The sequence below is a fragment of the Arvicanthis niloticus genome, chromosome 16 (assembly GCF_011762505.2).
Source record: "Arvicanthis niloticus isolate mArvNil1 chromosome 16, mArvNil1.pat.X, whole genome shotgun sequence".
NCBI lineage: Eukaryota > Metazoa > Chordata > Mammalia > Rodentia > Muridae > Arvicanthis > Arvicanthis niloticus.
The window spans coordinates 47,614,428-47,636,213 of NC_047673.1; positions in this window are offsets into that span (position 1 = coordinate 47,614,428).

The following is a 21,786-nucleotide window of genomic DNA, read 5'->3' on the forward strand; positions in this document are numbered from 1 at the left end:
TTATGTGGGTCACTGCCAAACAGAAACCTCTGTGGAGAAGTCACCCCAACTAGTCTGCCTTGTATAATTATCCTGCATTTCCTGATTCTGTCTCCTGTTCCCTGATCCTTTCTGGTTGATTCCCATCCTTCCTTCAGACAACATCCTCTTCTGCTTCTCTGCCACATTCATTCCATTGCTCTCCTCCCCCAACCCCTTAAAATGTCTTCTATATGTAGTTATGGAGAGACAAGGAGGAGACTAAAATGAGAAGATTAAATACAGAAGGGAAAAGAAGAGGGAGACAAGGGAGGGACTACAGGGGGGGGACAGTTAACACTAAAATTCATTTGAGGGGTCATATGTAGTAGTAGCTACTACAGTAGAAGCTTCTTAAAATATGAATTTATTTTAAAACAAAAGGCTTAAATGTAATTATCAAATAACAGGGAGACAAAGCCCCAACTGGACATCTCTTGCCACCCAAGTAACCTCTAGTGCCAGAAATGGGCTACATCTAATTGAGTTGTTGCTCAAAGGGGCTTGTGAAACTCGCCAAAACAACTTAGGTTATTGCCAAAGCTATTGGTTGTTCCCAAAGACAACACTTAGATACCTCATTGAACATGGAGAAGTCAAGGTGGTGTCTAACTGAGCCTTCACTCCTACTTACCAGTATTCATAGTCCTAGAAGATATTCTGCATGATGCCAGAAGAGAAGGGTAAATCCTAACCCAGCTACAAACCTTTCAGTCAATAAAGGTGACCTAACTTTCATGATACAATGGTAAAATCATAGCACAAAGTTATGTGAGTAAACAACTATCTAATTGGATTTAAGGGATACCCCATGGGATTAAACCCATGCCTGACACTGTTGGAATGGAGTCAGGAACCTGAGACTAGATAGACCATGAACCTAGAGTAAAACCATATACTACTCTTCCACTAAGAAACATAGCAACAAAATGACTCCTAACAACACTCTGCTATACTCACAGATCAGTGTCTAGCTCAGCCCTCATCAGAGAATCTTCCTCCTGCAGCAGATGGGAACAAATACAGAGGCTCACAACTGGACTATGTCCGGATAGTAAAAGGCCTTGGAACACTCAGTCCTGAATAGAATATCATCAGATCCCTCCCTTCAGTGCTTTTACCTCTAGTTGCAGCCCTCCAGAAGTACCTGACATCTATATTACCTCTCTATGCCCTCAGTATGAGGTGTGAACTATCTTAACATTAAAGTTTTAAGTGATCTTGGTTTGCCTTTTTAAAGAAGCATCTATTTGCTAAACAACAGTAAGTCCCTTAAGCAATCCATGCATAGAAATAGTGATAGTTATCGCTGAGTTCTTTTTGTGTCTTCTCTCCCCCAAGTCTTAGATGAAGTTTTCTCATCCACACATGACTGCTAGTTGGTGTCTGTTGTGTAATCCCCACTTTCTTGAGTTTACATCTTCCTACTAGTCTAAGAAGCCTCAGGGATTCTCTCTCTTAGCAAAACTTGACGAAAATTAAAAACTTTAGACTATTTTTAAGTCCAATCTGATTCCTGATTTTGCAGAAAATAACCTCATATTAAGATAAATACAACCAGGCAAGGTGATTAGTTACTTTAAGAGTTTCTAATTTTCTTCAGTCATATTTCCCCTCCCCTGTGATTTGTTTGAGAACATTAGAAATACATCTACTTCTTTCTGTTTATTTTATTTTATTTATTTATTTTACACTCCAGATTTTATCCCCCTCCCAGTCCACCCTCTGACTGTTCCATATCCAATACCTCCTTCCTACCTCATCTCCACAAGAGTGTCCCCATCCCCCTACCGTCCCCATCCCACCAGACCGCTCCACTCCCTGGGGCCTCCAGTCTCTTGAGGGTTAGGTGCATCTTCTCTGATTGAACGCAGACCCGGCAGTCCTCCATTGTATATGTGTTGTTGGCCTCATATCAGCTGGTGTATGCTGTCTAGTTGGTAATCCAGTGTCTGAGAGATCTCTGGGATCCAGGCTACTTGAGACTGCTGGTTGTCCTACAGGGTCACCCTCCTCCTCAACTTCTTCCAGTTTTTCCCTAATTTAGTTAAAGGGATCAGCAGCTTGCAGCCATTGGCTGGGTGTAAATATCTGTATCTGACTCTTTCAGCTGCTTGTCGGGTCTTTTGGAGGGTAGTCATGATAGGTCCCTTTTTGTGAGTGCTCTATAACCTCAATAACAGCATCAGGCCTGTTTACACAATGGAATACTCCTAAGAACAAGGACATCCTGAGTTTCACAGGCAAATGAATGGAACTAGAAAATATCCTGAGTGAGGTAACTCAGCCCCAAAAGAACATGCATAGTATGTACTCACCAATAAGTGAATATTAGCCAAAAAAAAAAAAAAAAAAAAGTACAGAATACCCAAGATACAGTCCACAGAACTTAAAAATATTAACAAGCTGAAGGACCCAAGTAAGGACGCCTGTATCCCACTTGGGAGGAAGAAGAAAGCAATCACAGGAGGGGAGAGGAAGGGAGGAAGGGACCTGGGTGGGAAAGGGAACAGGGAGGTAAAGATGGGGAAATGGTCAGGTATTGGGTGGGGGACTGAAGCCCTGAGGGCCAGAAGAAAGAATGGAAACAGACAACCTTGGGAGGAAGGAGGCTGAGGGGATCTTCAAGAATGTACCAGAGACCTGGGAGGTGAGATACTTTCAGAACTCAAAGGGATGGACCTTAAATGAATACCCTACAGTGGGGAGAGGGAATGTGTAGAGCCCATCTCCAGCAGAAAGGGCATCAAGTGAAAAAGGGGGGAATTGCCATCCCACAGTCAAATATCTGACCCATAATTGTTCCTGTCTGAAAGAACTGCAGGGACAAAAATGGAGAAGAAGCTGAGGAAAAGGAGGTCCAGCAACAGGCCCAAAGTGGGATATCTACTTTTTTCAATGTTATCAAATTTCAATTTTGTACTAAAATTCAAGGAAGGTATATCTTCCTATTAAAAGCTTACTTTTCAATATTACAATAACAGTATGCAAAAAAAAAAACCAAAATGTCCATCAGAATAGAAGATACATCATTTACAGAAAAAAAAAAAAAAAAAAAAAAAAAAAAAAAAAAAAGTTTCATCAAGAACAAAGAAAAATAAAAGATCATATGGAAGGGAGTCTTTCTTAACTCCCAGAAGCTAATGAGGCTGAGGAATGGAGGGATCTATGTGCAGTGAAATGAGGCAGAAGTAAAGGCCCAACAGCAATGACAAGTGTGAGAGAAGGTTACCACCGAGGACCATGAAGATGTCCGTGGTCTGTGCTACCAGATTGATGTCTACAGTTTGAGCTGCCAGTGAGGGTCATGTCCTACTTGCAGCCAGAGACTATATTGATGTTTGTGGCTCATGTTACCACCAAGGACTATGTGGATGTCCATGGTCTGTGCTGCCACATGAAACCATATTGATGACCATGAACCATTCTGACCATGTTGATATAAATGGCCCATGCAGACATATGAGACCATGTTGATGTTCATGGGCTGGGCTGCTGCTGGGGACCATATTGGTATCCTTGGTCCCTATTTCCTTAGATGCCATACTGATGCTTTTGGCTTGGGCTGCTACAGAGGGCTACGATGGTGCCCATGGCTCATGATGTGGAAAAGAGCTGTGTTAATGTCCATGATCTGTACTGCCATTGGAAACCCTGCTGAGGTCTATGGCATTTGTTGATGCCAGAGATCATGTGGATTTCCAGGGTCCATGTTGTCACCAGAAACCATGTGGCAATCCATGATCTGTTCTCCCATTGACTGTAAAGAGATACTTTTTCAGTAGTATTGATGACTGTAAACTCACAGTTGAGAAAGAGGGACATTGAAGGCAACCATGCCAATCCCAACTTCCACCCTACCCTACCCACCCCAAGGAAAGTAACAGCCTTGAAGTGAACCATCAAAGAGAACTCTTAAAATTTGAGATAACAATGCTGACAGGTAGCTCTGGCTGAGGTGGAGAAGGAGGAAGGGAAGAACTCAGTTTTCTTTAAGGGACTGGTAGTAATTTGACCATTCTCCAGAGAATATATGGTCAATGAAAATTGGACTTGTGGGGTTTTTTTTCTTCTTTTTTATTTTGGGAATGGGGAGAAGTCACAAGAGTGAGAGGGGCAGACTTATGAGGACCGAGAAGTGAGTGGGCTTGGGGTGCATGATGTGAAATTCCCAAATAATCCATAAAAATGTTATGTTACAAAAAATGAACAAATATAATAATGATGAAATAAAAATAAATTATTTTTGTCTTTCCAAAAGTTGTCTGCTTTTCATTAGTTTGGTACTTCATGTCACTGTTTTTCCTCCAAACATGTGTAACCTACAACTGTGTCATCTAGATAAGACTAGAGTTTTGTATGGCTATCTGACATCTACTTTTGAAACATGGGAGAATGCAGAGCTCCTGGATATGGAAACATGAGGCATCTTTCTACGTACATTGGTTTTATTTTACAATTCATACAGTTCCGTCTGAAAATATTTTAAATAGTCCCAAATTGTGAATGGGTAAATTTTTATAGAATAGAGCATTTACTTGTATATGTATTATAAAACATGAGCCTCCAAGAATATCATGGTTTTTACGAACCATGTTTTTTCTTCCTCTGGGAGTATTTTTCTTTTCCTCTCTCCTTGTTCTCACCATCTTGCTTTCAATAAAGCTTCACAGGCACTCTGTGCTAACAACAAGGAGCAGGGAGTATTTGCCTGCTAACAGAAGCAAAGTAGCCTCCACACCTCTTCTCTATAAAAGGTGTAAGTCCCAAGAGAATAAAAAGAACTTAGAATATAATGTAGAGAAAATCTTTGTTGAAGAAATTTCAGTTAAATATGGAAGCACTTTTAAATTTTGACATCAAACTTTTAGGGAGAAAAGAACAGTCCAGCTCTACAAAGAGGAAAGGTAGACTCTCTGAGGTTACAGAAAGCAGAGAGGTGTCACATGAGTAGGAATGGGTTATCAGTGCCAGGAAGTGGTGGTGAATGCCTTTAACTCCAGCACTTGGGAGGCAGAGACAGGCAGATTTCTGAGTTTGAGGCCAGCCTGGTCTACAGAGTGAGTTCCAGGACAGCCAAGGCTATAAAGAGAAACCCTGTCAAAAAAAACAAAGAAGAAGAAGGAGAAGGAGAAGGAGGAAGGGGAGGGGGAGGGGGGAGGGGGAGGGGGAGGGGGAGGGGGAGGGGGAGGGGGGAGGGGGAGGGGGGAGGGGGAGGGGGAGGGGGAGGGGGAGGGGGAGGGGGGAGGGGGAGGGGGAGGGGGAGGGGGAAAAGAAGAAGAATGAGTTATCAGCAACAACCTGAAACCTGTGACTGTAGCTACAATGCCACCTCCTCACCTTGGCACCAAGTAAATTCCAAAGACTCAGATGCAACTCTGTGGAATGCAGGAAGCCTGAATCCTCTGCAATTAGTTGTCCTTGCTTTAATAAGAAGCCGTGGAGCATAGTAATAAAATTCAGGAAAATAGATGTATGCATTCAGGAAAATACACTTATTTTTTATTAAATTTATTTATTTATTCACTTTAAAACTCAATATCAGTCCTTCCTCTTCTCCCAGTAACCCCTCATGTAAGTCTTACCCCCATTCCCCTTAGAAAGGGGAAGCTCCTCTCTTGGTGTCAACCCCCCACTTCCTCCCATCCCACCCCACACACTAATCATACCCAATACCTCACACACACTCACACCCCCACACCTCCACCCTGTACCTCAGGTTGCTGTAGGACTAAACACATCCTCTCACACTAAGACCAGACAAAGCTGCCCATTTAGGAGTACGGGATCCACCGACCCACAGGTAGGCAATAGGCTCAGGGACAGGCCCAATGCCAGTTGTTTGAGGGACCCACATGAAGTCCAAACTGCTCATCTGCTACATAAATGCAGGAGCCCTAGGTCCAGCCTTTGCTTGCTCTTTAGTTGGTGATTCAGTCTCTAGGAACCCCCAAGAGTCCAGTTTTGTTAACTCTATTGGTCTTCCTTTGGAGTCCCTGTCCTCTTCTGGTCTCTCAGTCTTTCTCCAAACTCTTCCATAAGACTCCCAGAGCTTTATCTACTGTTTACAGACCCAAAGAAGCCAAATAACAAGGGAGAAAAGGGGAGAATAGTTGAATCTTTCTGAGAAGTGAAGCAAAATAGATATTGGAGGTAGATGGAAACAGGGAACTGGGTGGAAGAGGGATGGGAGGGGAGCAGGATAGAATCATATGTAGGAAAAGCTGGAAAGGGAGAAGGGAGATTGGCTGGGGACAATCTCTAGGACATGCCAGAGACCTAGGATGGGGAGATGCCCAAGAAGGTCTAAGGGCAACTCTAGCTGAGATTCCTTGCACTGGGGAATATAGATCCTGAAATGGCCACTTCCATTAGCCAGGCATCCCCCATCCCCTCCCAGTGAAGGAATAAGGACAGCAACCCACCCAAAAAGTCGTTAACCCAAAATATGTCCTGCCTACAAGATGTGCAGGGACAAAGTTAGAGCAGAGACTGAGGGAACGGCCAACCAATGACTGCCCCAAATTGAAACCCATCCCATGGGCAAAAACAAATCCTGGACACTATTAATGATATTCCATTATGCTTAGAGACGGGATCCTAGAATTCCTGTCCTCTGAGAGACTCCACCCAACAGCCAATGGAAGAGATGCGGAGACTCACACCCAAACAGTAGATGAAAATACATTTATAATCCTTGCCTGCCTGGATATAAAGAATGGTATTAATGCGATTATGTCCATTGGTTAAATTATAAGCCCATTTTAATGTCTCAAAGAACATTTTTTATTATTATCTTATGACATAGCTGAGGGCAGATTGATGTAATTTCTGGTCTCAAGGAACTAATGGAATATTTTCAACTCTCACCATATGTATCAAAGTTTTTCAGGTGGATAGAGACTGGCTAGTTAGCAGACAGTAGGGGTAGGGGAGAATTCTAGAAAAGAATATGTCATTATAACAGTGAATATAAGAGCATGGCAGCTCTGTGATGACTTAATAGAACTTTAACTTTTCCTCTCTGGTAACTATAAGAAGTCACCCAAGACTTGGGAGGGGGAGGGGTTGTTTGTTTGCTTTTTGATTTTGGTTTTTAATATTTTAAATTTTACTTTTCACTGCACAACCCCCTCACTGCACCCCCTTCCGGTCATCCCCTCCCACAATTCTTCCCCCATCCCCAATCCATTTCTCTTAGAGGGTAGAGCCCCCTGAGTTTACCTTTGCATTGACACATCAAGATTCTGCAAGGCTAGGTGCATCCTCTCCCACTGAGACCAGACAGTGCAGCCCAGCTAGAAGAACATATCCCATGAACAAGCAACAGTGTTTGGGATAGCCCCTGCTCCAGGGACCCACATAAAGACCAGGCTGGAAATATGCTACATATCTGCAGAAAAGCCTAGGTCCAGTCTATGTGTGCTCTCTCATTGGTGGTTCAGTCTCTGAGAGCCCCAAGAGTCCAGATTAGTTGACTTTGTTAGTCTTCCTGAGGAGTTCCTATCCCCTCCTGGGCCGACAATCCTTCCCTCTACTCTTCTATAAGAGTTCCCAAGCTCCATCCACTGTTTGGCTGTGTCTGAGTCAGCTGCTGGGTGAAGCCTCTCAGGAGACAGCCATGCTAGACTCCTGTCTACAAGCATAATAGACTATCATTAATACTGTCGGGGATTGATTCTTGTCCATGGGATGGCTCTCAAGTTGAGCTAGTTATTGGTTGGACATTACCTCAAATACTTGGTATTTTTTACGCCACATAAATCCACTTCTTACTTCTCTGGCATCTGAAAAGACTGAGAGGCACGTGAAGATCTAGTACCTGGTGAGTATCCATTCTTACTAGTTGGTGCCTTCTCAATAAACTATATTACTTAGTAGAAAGAATATGCAAGCTCCCTTGTGTCTTTCAGAAATCCCAATTACAAGGCCTCCACCCTGCTGCTTTCAACATCTTTCCAAAAGACCTTTTTAAAAAAAAAATAAGATATATTTTTATTAATTCTTTGAGAATTTCATACATGCATACACATATACAGTGAAGTTATCAAATTCACCCATCTACTCCCCACTTAACCCCTCACAGATCTATGTACCCCCCAACTTCATGTCTTCTTGTTTGTTTGTTTGTTTGTTTGTTTGTTTTAATAGCTTACTTAGCGTAATTTCTGCTGCCCATATACTTATGGGCATGGGGTGATCCACTGGTGGTATATGGTTGACATATACCGGCCTATATCCTTAAAGAACACTGACTTTCCCTCTCCCAGAAGCTATCAACTATCAAAAGCCCCTCAGCTAGGGGTACAGGCTAAGGGACCCCCTTCTCACCTATGCTGGAATGTTAACCAGTTTGATCTTGTGCAGGTAAACATGGTTGTTGTGAGTTCATGGGTACATTGGTACTGTAATATCCAGAAGATGCGATTACTTTTACTCCATTCTTCCCAGAACTCTGGCTCTTAAAATCATTCTTTTATCTCTTTCATGATGTTCCCTAGGGCACTGGAGAAAGGGATAGTGATAGAAATGTCCCCTTAATGGCTGAGCCATTTCACAGATGCTTATTCTTTCCAGTTGAGAGCTTCTACATTAGCTGCCATCTACTGGAAAAAAAAAAAAAAAAAAAAAAAAAAAAAAAAAAAAAAAAAAAAAGCATCTCTGGTGAAGTCTGAGAGCTGCTGCACTAATCAACGCAGATAGAGTTAGGAATTTAAGATCTGGCTAAGCTGACTAACTAAAGTGTCGGAATAGTAAAGACACAATTTAGAGGACATTTTGATACTATTTTCATTAAGCAAAAACAATACTAGTTAGTCTACCCTCAGGGATGGAGAAGGAACTATGAGTTCCATAACCACAGGTTATTGACTGGACTCATAGTATCAGGCATGCGTTCCTTTCTAAAGAGCCAATTTTAAGTCCAATCAGAAAGTGATTGGTTGCCCCCAAAACATTTGTGTCATTACTGTACCCACAGGCTTGTCTTGACACAGCAGTTATTGTTAATAGCTTCCAGGGTTCACAGTGACTAGTGACTTTTCTCCCCCAAGAGCCTACATAGTACCTTCCAGTACGATGAAAGAAATCCAACAGAGAGAAAGCTTCCCAGTAGGTGCCTACTTGATTTCTCTGTGTCCTATGAAAGGTGTATGGTTTCTTCAGCCATAGGCTCATTCCATAAAGTTCTGGTGGGAAACCAGGAGCTATGGCAACAGCTGTCTGATATCTTGGATACTCCTTAGCAGCAACCCAAAAGGAGATTTCCCATACATGGTATTGGGCTTTTAATGTGGGTGTTAATGAAGGCTCTACTCCTTAATGTGATCACACTGAGGTTTGGGTCCTAACAGGGATTTTGGAGAAACAAAAATATTCTCCCCAAAACAACACAAGTTGTTTTTCTTAAAAGATTATTAAGACTTGGGGTTCTCTGTTCAGAAAGCTGTGTAGGCTCACCGTGGGGAATATTATAGACCCTCAGGTGCAAAGTGAATACTGTTATTTACTACCTTGACATAACATCAATATGGCTTCTCAATATTGATGTTCATACTCACAGGCGAACCTTAACCATGGAAGTCTCTTTTTCTAGTGAGTAGGGATTAATGCGAAGGAAGAGTCATGGCTACATAAGATGCTGAGAATAAATGATGGGTGGGTGCTCAAAACCAAATGTAATCCTCTTTAAGGTTCAAGGTGCAGTGTTGAAGAGAGAGCAGGAAGAGTGTAAGAACAGGGAGAATGGTTGCAGAGGAGAGTCAATGTACACAAAGACTTGCAATCATTAACTCAAAGTAACTGTGGATTCCCGTACTGGATACACATAAGAGTGTATCTATTGATGCGTGGCCTGGGTGGAGGAGAAGCTCACTGCTGAACCATTTGTTACTGGTGGATTCAAGAATAAGGAATTGTTATCTTTTAAGTTCTATACCCATTGATGACTCTACAAGCCTCCCATGGATAGTTCAAATCCAGTGGTCAACAAATGGCCCTGGTTTCAACTAACAAACAAACCAACATAACAAAACCAAAAGACGTGATTCTGGCAAAGGAACTGGTAAAGATTAGGTCAGGATTTCACAGAAATGGCAGGGAGATAAGAGACAGTGTGCAGGAATTGTTTACTTGTATGAAGTCATCAAACAAAAATATTAAGAAAAAGAAAAATGTTTAAAAATGGGAGTTTCAAACTATTTGGCAACATGAAGTTTTGTGCATGTCAAGGTACAATTTCTTGTAAAGTGAGGATATCACACTCCCACTCAAGTACTCTGGGTACTCTGGGTAGCAGTGGTGGATCTCCACAGAAAACAGATTAGAGAAAATATAATTTCTGCCTATGTTACTTATTTGCTGTCTAAAGACACTAAAACATAAACTTGTGATGTAATTTATTAAGGTCACTGAGATGGCTATTGTTGGTTGGCAACTTAACTATATCTGGAATGAACCCAGAAATGGGAGGCACACCTGTGATCCAGATCTTGAGGCACACCTTGCCTTCACCTTGCTAGTACATCTATTCCTTCTCTGGCATTGGAGCCTACATCTTTGGGATTCAAGCATATACAGAAGACCAGTTGAAGCTTTGTGGGACTGAACTATATATATATATATATATATATGTGTGTGTGTGTGTGTGTGTGTGTGTGTGTGTGTGTGTGTGTAATATATACGTGTCTGTAATATATATAGTATTATATATAAAATATATATTATAATAAATATATTATATATAATATACTAAATATATAATATATATAAAATATATATTACAGACACATATATACATACACATATACATACACACACACACACACACACACACATATATATATATATATATATATATATATATATTACAGACACTATCCTTGATACTAGCATGCACTGGTCCTGTGCTCAGATTTTACCACTGCCCAATATTCACCATTATTCCCCTTGCTTGTTTTTTCTGTTGTTTTTGAAAAATTGGGCATTTTCCTTCTCAGGGCCAAAAATACTAGAATCTGGAAAAAGCAGAAGCACAGATCTCAGCCATCTCTAGCTACTTAAATGAAAGCAGCACTGACAGGAAAATGTAAAATAAAAAAATGCCAAAAACCCAAACTTCAGATTGAGCCCTGGGCTCCCAAAGCCTTCAACCTGCCGCTAAAATAATTGCTAGTAAAACCTCAGTCCATCATTCTATCTGCCAGGCTGACCATGGCAGCAGTCCAAGCCCTAAAATGGAGAAGATGCAAAGGACAGGAAAACTAATATGAAACCCCAACAGCCGGCTTCTAGATAATTGAGGTGACCATAAACACCTAAGCTCTGTGTGCACAGAAAATTTGGCCCTTGGATACAAATATTTGTTATGAAATAGTTTCGTTTTGTGAAACTTGTATCTGCTTTCGATACCTTGAAGTTTGTTTCCCAGAATGATTTTCTGATTTTCATGCTAGTAAGAGAATGTGAGCAATGATAAGGCCCAGCAACACACACACACACACACACACACACACACACACACACACACACACACACACAATCTCATCTGGGCCCAAGGCTTTATAGTGGTGGCATTGAATGGATACTTTAAAAAGTGCATGTTAGTTATTCTGTGAAGAACCTCCTAGTCCTTCTCCTGCCCCAAGAATGAGATTCCATTGTATACTTCTTTTCCCTCATTAAAACAAAACTACTGTTAAAGGGCAGCTGCATATTTAAACTACTCAAAACTCTCATAATAGTGAACACCAAACACTTGACATTCACAAAAGCACTGTTTCCAGAATCTCTAATGCTCAAGTTGTGGGATATAATTTGATGGTAAAAGCAAATTTAGACTTGGCTTACGAGTATGCTTTTGGTCCTTCTGAGAGCTGACATTAAGGGAGATGGAGAAGTTCATATAAAACTCTGTATTTCTGGATTCTCTTGAAAGGAAACTATGGCAAAACACTCTGCATTCCTCCTTGGCATTCATCTCCTAGATCCCTAGAAGATTGGGTTCTTAAATAGACACAGGCCACCAGCTCACCAAATTAGCACTAAACCATTCTCTTCATTTGCAGTTGGTTCACAGACCAATTAGACATTTGAGTTCATGACTCCAGCACAAAAATATATAATTACTCCATAAAATTACAGTAGTCATAAATAGTAAATAAAGACAGCTTGAGTTGTTGATGCCATCTTCCAATAAATTTACTCAGCACTAACAATAGGTCCCTGCATGCACCAGAGCTACATTATATGAAATCCACAACTGTACTTCAGAGAAATTACTTAAGGATTATTTTACATGAACCACTATCCTATTTTCAAAATTGCACATCATAAATCCATGATGAGTTAGACTCTTCTGTAGTCTATGTGGTTTTCTTGAAGACAGAAGCATGTGGGATTTAAAACAAAGAGTATCTAAGTTAACATGAAATATCTCATTGAATTATACTAGAAAGACCATGTTCTGTGAAGTACAGAAGTACAGCCCACCCCAGTAGAGTCCAGACTACCTGAATCTTTCTCATATGTCCTTATTATCATTCATCACCGAAGACCACTAAATAGGAACTGTTGTTGGGGTAATGGTTGTTGGGACAATGTGTGTTTCAACAAGCCTTGAAGATGATTCTGGTGCCCATCAAAGTTAGAGAAGTCCTGGTCCAGAGCATTCCTACTAGTGGTCAACAGTGTACAGGAGAGGGCCCAGAGTGTTCAGAGCCCCACTCACCCCCAAGGCATCATCATTAGCATTAAGCTGATCCATCCCTGGTCGAAAATATATATGTTTCCTACTTGTTCCCAGAAACAGCAGGCAAGCTGAGTCTCAGTCTGTGCTTCCTAGCCCTACTCCTTGTTGGTAACTTAACTAAAGAGTTTCTCTGCCACCTAAATAATATCCTTCATAGTCAATAGTCATTCAATCAAGGGCCATGATGCTACCCATGAAGTGTGCATCATATAAGCCCATGGAGATGAGAAAAGATCAAGCATTCATCAGTGATAAGGAATAGAGTTGGGTACAGACAAAAGAAATAACTAGTGATGGTCCTAATTTAGCAAACAGAGTAAATACCTGTGCCCATTGGTAGCTGGGAATCCATGTAGTATTGGCCACTCTATCTGCATAAGGAGAACTCCAAAGATGCATGTATATTCCCAAAGTTTGGGTTTAATTATTTTTTCTTATAACTATGTAAAGAAAATGAAATGAGTTTTCTTTCAACTATATAGACATACTCACATGCTATGTAATGTATCCAGAATAGCACACAAATACCATTTTCATTTCATGCTTTACCATGGAATTATAACGCTATTTTTTAATACCAAATCTAAAGTACACCTGTTTGTTGAAGGCACAGAGCCATGATGGGTGAGACTCTGACAAAGGTTTGTTTTCTAGACTACATACTATTTGATTCTGAATATGTAAGAACTTTTGAAATTTCCACAAATCAAGCAATCTTTTTAAACACTTCTGTCATTTGGGAAAGAAGACAGAAAATGCCTCTTTCAGATAATTATTCTTAATTCTTTGGCTTTCGGGGAGATTACATTTCTGGATAAACACATAGGTAAACTCACAGTGACAAAAAAATCTGCACAACTTTACTGCAGTAAGATTTCAGATATTTAAGTAACAGTCCAAGCTCCCTTTGCTTGGACATGGTCTTTCTCCACCCAATATTTATGAAACAGGGAACAGAATGATGATAGATCACCCACCAGTGGTGGGAGAGGAGGCCTCTCATGCAGTCTTTCTCCAGTGTCTCCATGGTCCTGAAAAAGATACAAAGGTATCACTGGCCCATACTATTTTGTAGAAAAGGAATTTTCAGGTCATACCACAACTCCTCTACTTCTTCATTAGCAAAATAACAATACAAAGATTTATTGCAAAAAAATGATTACATTCTGAGCTTTACATTTTTATTATATGCTATTTTAACTACACTATTATTCTTTTATAAATTTTTGAACATTTGAATTCATTATCCCACAACCTAAGCTCTTAACACATTGTGTCTGATTCATCTTTTATTTATCTATACTATGGGTCCTGGAGTATTTTTTTCTTAATTGTAACTTGGCAGCCAAAGCTTAAGATGCATCTAGGAAAAGAAAACAGTGCACTCAATGCTTTGTTGAATGTTAGTGCAAATGAAGGCATCCTCTCGGGCACTAGCAGCCTTCACTATGAGCACAGGCTCATACCTGCAGCATTCCTCTCAGAAACTGGAGACTCTCACCATGAGGATGGGACCACAATAAGCATAATCTACAGGGATGTTTGACTTTTTTTTTTTCCAAAGGCAGGTAACATGTTAAATGCTATATAACTGATGCTACCGCATTTCCTCCATGGTAATCCAATAGTGCCTTCTAGACATTTAAAATTGGTTTTAGTTAGCATATAAAGTTTCAGTATGACTTTTTCATACATGTACATAATTTTTCTTTATTCTCTTCTATGTCTCCCGCAGTTTCTTCCTGCCTCATGGTATTCACTCTTTTACTTTAATGTCTCATTCAATTTCTAAAGCTCCATTCAACACTATGAAAAGAAAAATATTTTCAGGCTAGAGAGATTGCTCAGTGGTTAACACCCCTGACTAATAGATCTTCCAGAGAACCTTGGTTTAATTACCAACACCTGCATGGCAGCTCACACTGTTTATAACTCCAGTTCTGAAGGATCCTATGACTTTATCTGGCCTCCATGAGGACCAGGACACATGATGCACAGACATACATATAGACAAAATATCCATACATATAAAATATTAAAGTATATTCAAATGGATGAGCCAATGGTTAACAATGTTTCTGAATAATTAGCTTTTCTCTGAATATCTAAATAATCAGCATTTTTAACCCAGAGGACTAGGGAGATGGCTCAGTCAGTAAACTGCTTGAGGGTCAGAGTCCAGGTTACCAGAATTAATGTTAAAACCTGACCAAAGTTACATGTGAGAAATTCCACAAATGGGGGTAGGCAGGATAAGACTGCTGAATATTTATAGTTCATTGAGCAGAAGCCTAGCCTAATGGCTGAGTATAAGCTTTAGGTTTAGTGAGAGATCCTCCCAACAATAAGGAGTGACTGGAGATGACCACCCAACACCAACCTCTGGTCTCCATAGTCATATATGTGTATACACGCCTATACACAAATAAGCCCATGTACATGTACACACAAACAGGTGTGTAAGCACCACACACAAACAGAACTCATCCTACAAAATGTCAATACTCTGATGATCACAAATTTATAAAAATATCTTTGCACTGCTGCATACTAATTCAGGTACTTCTAGAAGCAAACTGTCTCAGGGAAACATTTTTTCCCTTTAGGCTCCTCCCTTTCCTATTCCTCTGCACTTTCTAAACTCCAGGTACTTTTTCAGGCTACAGTGACATACATTTGTAATTCTTTCAAGGCATTTAAATGATTTAAATGTAGTCTTCCAATGAGATTGATATACATTTTTAAAGGGGTTCTATGAATTAAAACTCAACATTCAGAGGAATGATTATTTAATGATCAAATTTTGACTCTGATAGACAGTTGTAGAATCTTTAGAAGAAACCTCCTATCAGACTACATGCAGAGCCAACCCTACAATTAAACCTGTGTGGAATACATCCTGTGACAGCACCAGAGACATCAGAGGTACAGCATCAGATGTTACATGAGAAGTTATCTGTCCTTTCCTTCCTTTAGACTGTAGAATTGACACCCTCACAGGAATAATGACTCCCAAGAGCTGAACTAGATGGCTCAATCAAAGTATGATGTCTCTCTCACCCTCATCTCTTTGAACAATCACACAGAAGAAAATGCTGTGTCCAGAGCATCCTTCCGAAATGGGCTAGCTGTGATCTATTTTAGTGTCCTAGGAAATGAAACTCATCAACATTCAAAGGAAGCATTATATAATCTAAGCCTGCTAGCTGCTTGTGTAAGCAAACCTTGTTTTGTTGACTGTTTTCTTCATGACTTGCGTAGAGTTTCTGATATTGTCCTGTCTCAGTGTGCAATTCAGAGGCATAACAACGATAGTGGTACCTACCTGTTAACAACCTCTGCAGATTTATCCCTGTTTTTGATTTATCCCTGTTTAGCAAACTTGTAGGTCAGCTGCTGTTCTGTTAATTGAACTTCTTTAAGCTCTTCCTTAAATAAAGTCACTAAGGTCACCATAAAAGAGATATATTGGCTTTTCTTTGGTGAACAGTCTATAGTGTGCCATTCTGGCACATTCTTATGTGCCATAAGTGTTGCGGGTCTTTTCTGCTAGCATCTTCAATACCACTGTCCTGAGAACTCACACGATGGATGCTGTGAGTGCTACCAGCATGGATGCCATCTTAAGGACTCTCCAAGAGTAATGCTAATTCCCTCCTTTTCTGTGTTGGAAATAAAGATGGGTGTTACAATTGTATACAGAGCATACATCTGTATGTTCCATCATTTCTCTTACTGATATCCAGTCAGAGAAACCAAGGCAGCCTAGAACCACAGGGTCACAGCCTCCCCTGCCCTTTGATAGACCTCAGTGACATACTAGCTCCAGGAGCATGGGGTGTATTGAAGCACTTGGGTCAGTGAGTACAGAAGCACTGGGTGATACTTACCCTTGCTGCCCAGACAGAAGCCAAGTCCATTATAGCAGCACAGAACCATGATCCAGTCACCTTTCCGACTTCCAGACCCAAACTTAGGCACAACTCTATGAACTTGCAGCTGAAGGTAAATCCTGCTGGCACCACCATCACTTAAAGAACACATTAAAAACTGGACTTGCCTTGAGCAAATCTGGATCCAACACCTGGCCAGGGCATGTCGGCAGCCAACTCTGGGTGCACAGTTGTATGGCTCAGCCTACAACCAGTATGAGAATTTGCTGAGCAGATGTGTCTTTTATTATGTTTTACCTCAGTTGCCTTTAAAAATAATCCTGTTGACCTGAAACACACTGGGGAAGGGTGGTGCAATCTGGCAACATGCTTTCTCTTCTCCCTTTTCAGCTTTGGTCTCAAGTTGATTTTCTCTTTCAAATACAACATTTTCTTTCCGGCCTCTGGGCCTTTGCAATTGTTGCTTCCTCTACGAATCTTTTTAACTTTCTATTATCTTCCAGTAAGTTTCAAATTAATGTCACCCACATGCCCACCCTCAAAAGCAGTGGCTCTCAACCTTCCTAACACCACAACCCTTTAATAAATCTCATGTTTGTTGTGACCTGCCCAACCATAAAATTATTTTTTTGCTAGTTCATAACTGTAATTTTGCTACTGTTATGAGTCATTATGTAAATATCTGATATGCAACCCTCAGAAGGGTCATTACCCACAGGTTGAGAACCACTGCTCTAAAACTTAATGTGGCTCTCTCAGTTAGCTTCTATCTCACCGCTGTCCATTTTCAAAGTAACTTGCCCCTTCAATGATGTTAACCTTCATCATCGCCTAATGCAAGCCCTTATTATGTGACTGCCCAGACAAATGAGGACACTGCTATCCTTATGCTTAGCATTGCTAGCGCCTGCAGACAAGAGTCGCTCCAAATTGTCTTACCTTTCAATAAGACTTTAATTTAAAAACTGAAAGTCTGAAACTGTTCAGAGGAAAATGTTGGATTTAGAGACACGGACTTTCTAAATGTGTGATTTCTAAATTTTATATAGCTACATAAAGCCATGTGTATGTGTGTGTGTGTGAGTGAGTGAGAGAGGGGGACAGAGAGAGAGAGAGACTTTGTGTGTGTGTGTGTGTGTGTGTGTGTGTGTGAGGGGGAGAGAGAGACTCTGTGTGTGGGGGGGGGGGGGGAGAGAGAGAGACTCTGTTTGTGTGTGTGTGTGTGTGTGTGTGTGTGTGTGTGTGTGTGTGTGTGTGTGACATGAAAGCAGAAATTGTCTACGGGAACAAATGGAACTAGTGGAGAAGAAGGGAACAGGGGGAGATGTTCTCAATACACAAGGTATAAATGAATAGAAATGTTCTTGTGTAACATAGTACATAAGATGATGTTACATAAAATAAAAAATACATAAAATAAAAATGTTCTAAAAGAAGGAAAAACGTCATTGAATAAATAAATCAGGGAATCACTAAAAATAAAGTTTGAACATTTCCTTCAATAGTAAGAGAAAGGAGACTACCCCTGCACAAATATTGTTGGGCTTGTATACCCATATAGTATTCATTTGAAACCTGCCATGAAGACATACAGAAAATTGTTTGCGTTGCATAAAGGAGCCATTTGCCAGACTGACAAATACTGATAAACTATGCACTGTAAATGCACTGTAAATGCACTGTAAATCTGTAAACTAGCACTGTAAATCTGTTGTCTTTTTCCAACTGAGTTAGAGAGAGTCACTTTTATTTATAAACACATTTCTCCTAATCAGATCCTTTCTGACTATTCTATTAGTTGCAGAAAACAGCACATTAGATGCATAGCACCGGACAAAACTGTTCAGACATGAGCAAAGTGGGGTTGGGATAAAACATACATGCTCTGCCTTCATGCACAAATGTGAACTGTGAAGCATTGGCCAAAAAATAATCTGAAATAAATTTTAAATGAGCGCAGATCTACACGAGAAGTCTTTGTAATGCTTTCCAGGACACTTCACTTTTGAACATTACACATAGAAAATATTATATGGAGGAAAACGTCACCTTATGAGCTTTTCCATGAAGCCTTTTCTGTTTTAATGAATGTCATATACAAGGAAATGGTCTATATAACAAAGCCTCACTGAACACTATTGCTGGGATAGATCAGTTACTTTGGACTTTTCCACTTTCATCTTGGGAGAAACACATTCTAAATATCTTTAGCACAGGGTATTTTCTTCTCAGTGTGAGATTTATTTCAAGAGGCCCAGCCAAGCTCACATTTGTGGTGTTCACCAGGCTAACTAAAGGGAAACAAATTGGCCAGGTACTAAATGAATAATAAGGAAGTGTCTATGCAATTATTTGTAAGCACTAAAAATTAGGGGGCATAGGAATTTGTTCAGTTTTCAATGACTCTCAGAATTTAAAGACTACCTGGATGAGTTCAAGGAGTAATGGTAGGCTACGAAAAATGTGAATTAATAAAGAATTAATAATATTGCCAATATGTTATGGCAATAAGCTTATGAGCAAAGATCCTGTCTGTGCTGAAAGCAGGTTCTGCTGATTAGATGATGTTGACGGAAGTGAACATAACTTGTCTCTTTATGGGAAAATGTGGCCAGTGCCTGCCTCTTTCACTGTGCTGATGATTGCCAGTGAGGGTGTTACATGTATTTTGACTTTCTTTTTTACAACATTGGACACAGGCTGAGAATGTTCCCATGGAATACAACTTACTACTTGTATCAAAAAGTACAAGTTCACATGAATATACATTAAAAAAAAAATCCAGCTCTCCACATTGGCAGTTAACAGGCATCATGATTTAAACAACTTTGGCATATACTGCTTAAAATAATAGTTGCAATTGATTGTTCTGTTTAATAGGTCTAGACTGTGGCAAATTAATAATTCTTCTAGATGATCTAAAATTTCTTCTCCTTGGAAGCAAGTTAGGAAAAAAGACAAAAGCAAATTTCTTTGGGTTTTTTGGGCAGGAGAAGAAGCTGACTCATGAGGGTTCATTCAAAAGCAAAACATTTTCTCCACTCAAGAAAGTTGGAGGCAAGAAATCAGAAAGAAACTACTGAGTAGTTGGAGTGATGGCAATATTCCTGCCTCCTAAATCACTCGCCCATTTGACAGTTACTATCAGTAAAGAAAAGGCTATGAAGAAGACACAGTCCTGGGACCAATAACCTCCCATGTTTTATCTTAACCAGGGATTACTAATATCCTAGACTAATATCCTATTACTAATATACTAATACTAGAATTACTAGATCAGTTAAATTACTAATAACACTAAATTACTAGTATTACTAGTCACTGGTTTTGCTGAACACAAAGCATCCATATCTAAACCCTTAAGTTTTGCAAAGCTTAACACACTGTTAAATTCAAAAACAACATTCTTTATTGTTCTGCCTTCCACATTGAGAGCTATGGTTTGTGCACGGTTAAAGTCTGATAAACTTTCAAGAAAAGTGTAACTTTTATTGTGCATGTGTGCGAGTTCTCTTTATGGCCCAGCAATCTGTGCATGATGGAATACAGAAAAAAACTAGTGTGATTAATTTTTAAATATATGTCACAAAAATGTCTATAAGTTGACTATTCTGTTGCTATTCAGGTTTTTAAACAGTAACGGCAGACAAATCAGGAAACTCTTAAATAGACATTTTTTTTCCTTCTAATTTGGAGAAATGTCTTACTAAGACAATAGCAGCTGTCAGCAACAATTTAAAACATTTAGATTGGAAAACAAAATGTGAGAGTCAAAATGTGAAATGAACACATTGTGTTCAAATAATAAAATGGGGATGCTTATAATAAATTATCCCCAAAATATCATGAAGGTGTTTGATCATACATATAAATCTCTTTGATTTCATGAGTTCTTGAAGCATCTAAAAAGTAGTTTCTACCTCGTGTAGCACAGTGTCTCTCAACCTGTGGGTCGCCACCCCCTGGGAGTTCTCTAAACCTTTGACAAGGTTGCATATCAGATATGTAGCATGTCAGAAATTTTACATTACAATCTTAACAGTAGAAAATTCCACTTATGGAGTTGCTTTGAAAATAATGTTACAGTTGGGAATCACCAGAGCATGAGGAACTGTATTAAAGGGTTGCAGCATTAGGAAGGCTGAGAACCACTGCTGTCATACATCACCTGCACAGTAACTAAGGGAATGTTTCTATTTCTTGCGATTCTCTTCTATGTTAATGAAATGTCTTGCTGGTTACATATCTCACCCGTAATTTCTTGCAGCATAGAAAAGTTTTTTTTTTTCACTTTAAGGTTTTAAACTTATTGCTAAGCGCTATCTCTTTTTAAAAACCCACTGTCATTGTGTTTCACTATGGTTATTGGTAGAAAACCAAATAGATAGCCCACATTCAAATGTAAATTAAGAATTAATTTTCTTTTTTTGTTTTTTTTTTTTTTGGTTTTATTTTTATTTCATTGGGTATTATATTTGCATTTCAGATTTTATCCCCTTACCCAGTTCCAACCACCACCCAGGAACCTCCTCCTCCTCCTGCTTCTATGAGGATATACCCCCACCTACTCCCCTACTCCCACCTCCCCACCTTCAAATTCCACCCCCACACTCAGTGTTCAGCTTTCATGGGATCAAGGATCTCCTCTCCTACCTATGCCCAACAAGGCCATCCTCCCCTACATATACAGATGGAGTCATGGGTCCCTCCCTATGTGCTCCCAGGCTGGTGGTTTAGACCCTGGGGAGCTCTGGTTGGTTGGAATTGTTGCTCTTCTCATAGGGCCACAAACCCTTTCAGCTCCTTCAGTCTTCTCTCTAACTTCTCCATTGGGAACCCCTTGATCAGATCAGTGGTTAGCTGTGAGCATTCGCCTCTGGATATGTCAGACTCTGTCAGACCTCTAAGGATGCAGCTATTTCAGGCTCTTGTCAGCATGCACTTCCTGACATCCACATCAGCGTCTACCTTTGGTGAAGAATTAATTTTCTACAATATCATTATTGTTTGAGAAACTTCTTCATATTTTGAAGCCCAGTCAAACCAAATACTTATATCCACTTTCTTATTTTTAAAAAGTTGAAATTTGAATTCTTAATTCAAGAGAAAAATTATATTTTCCTTGTT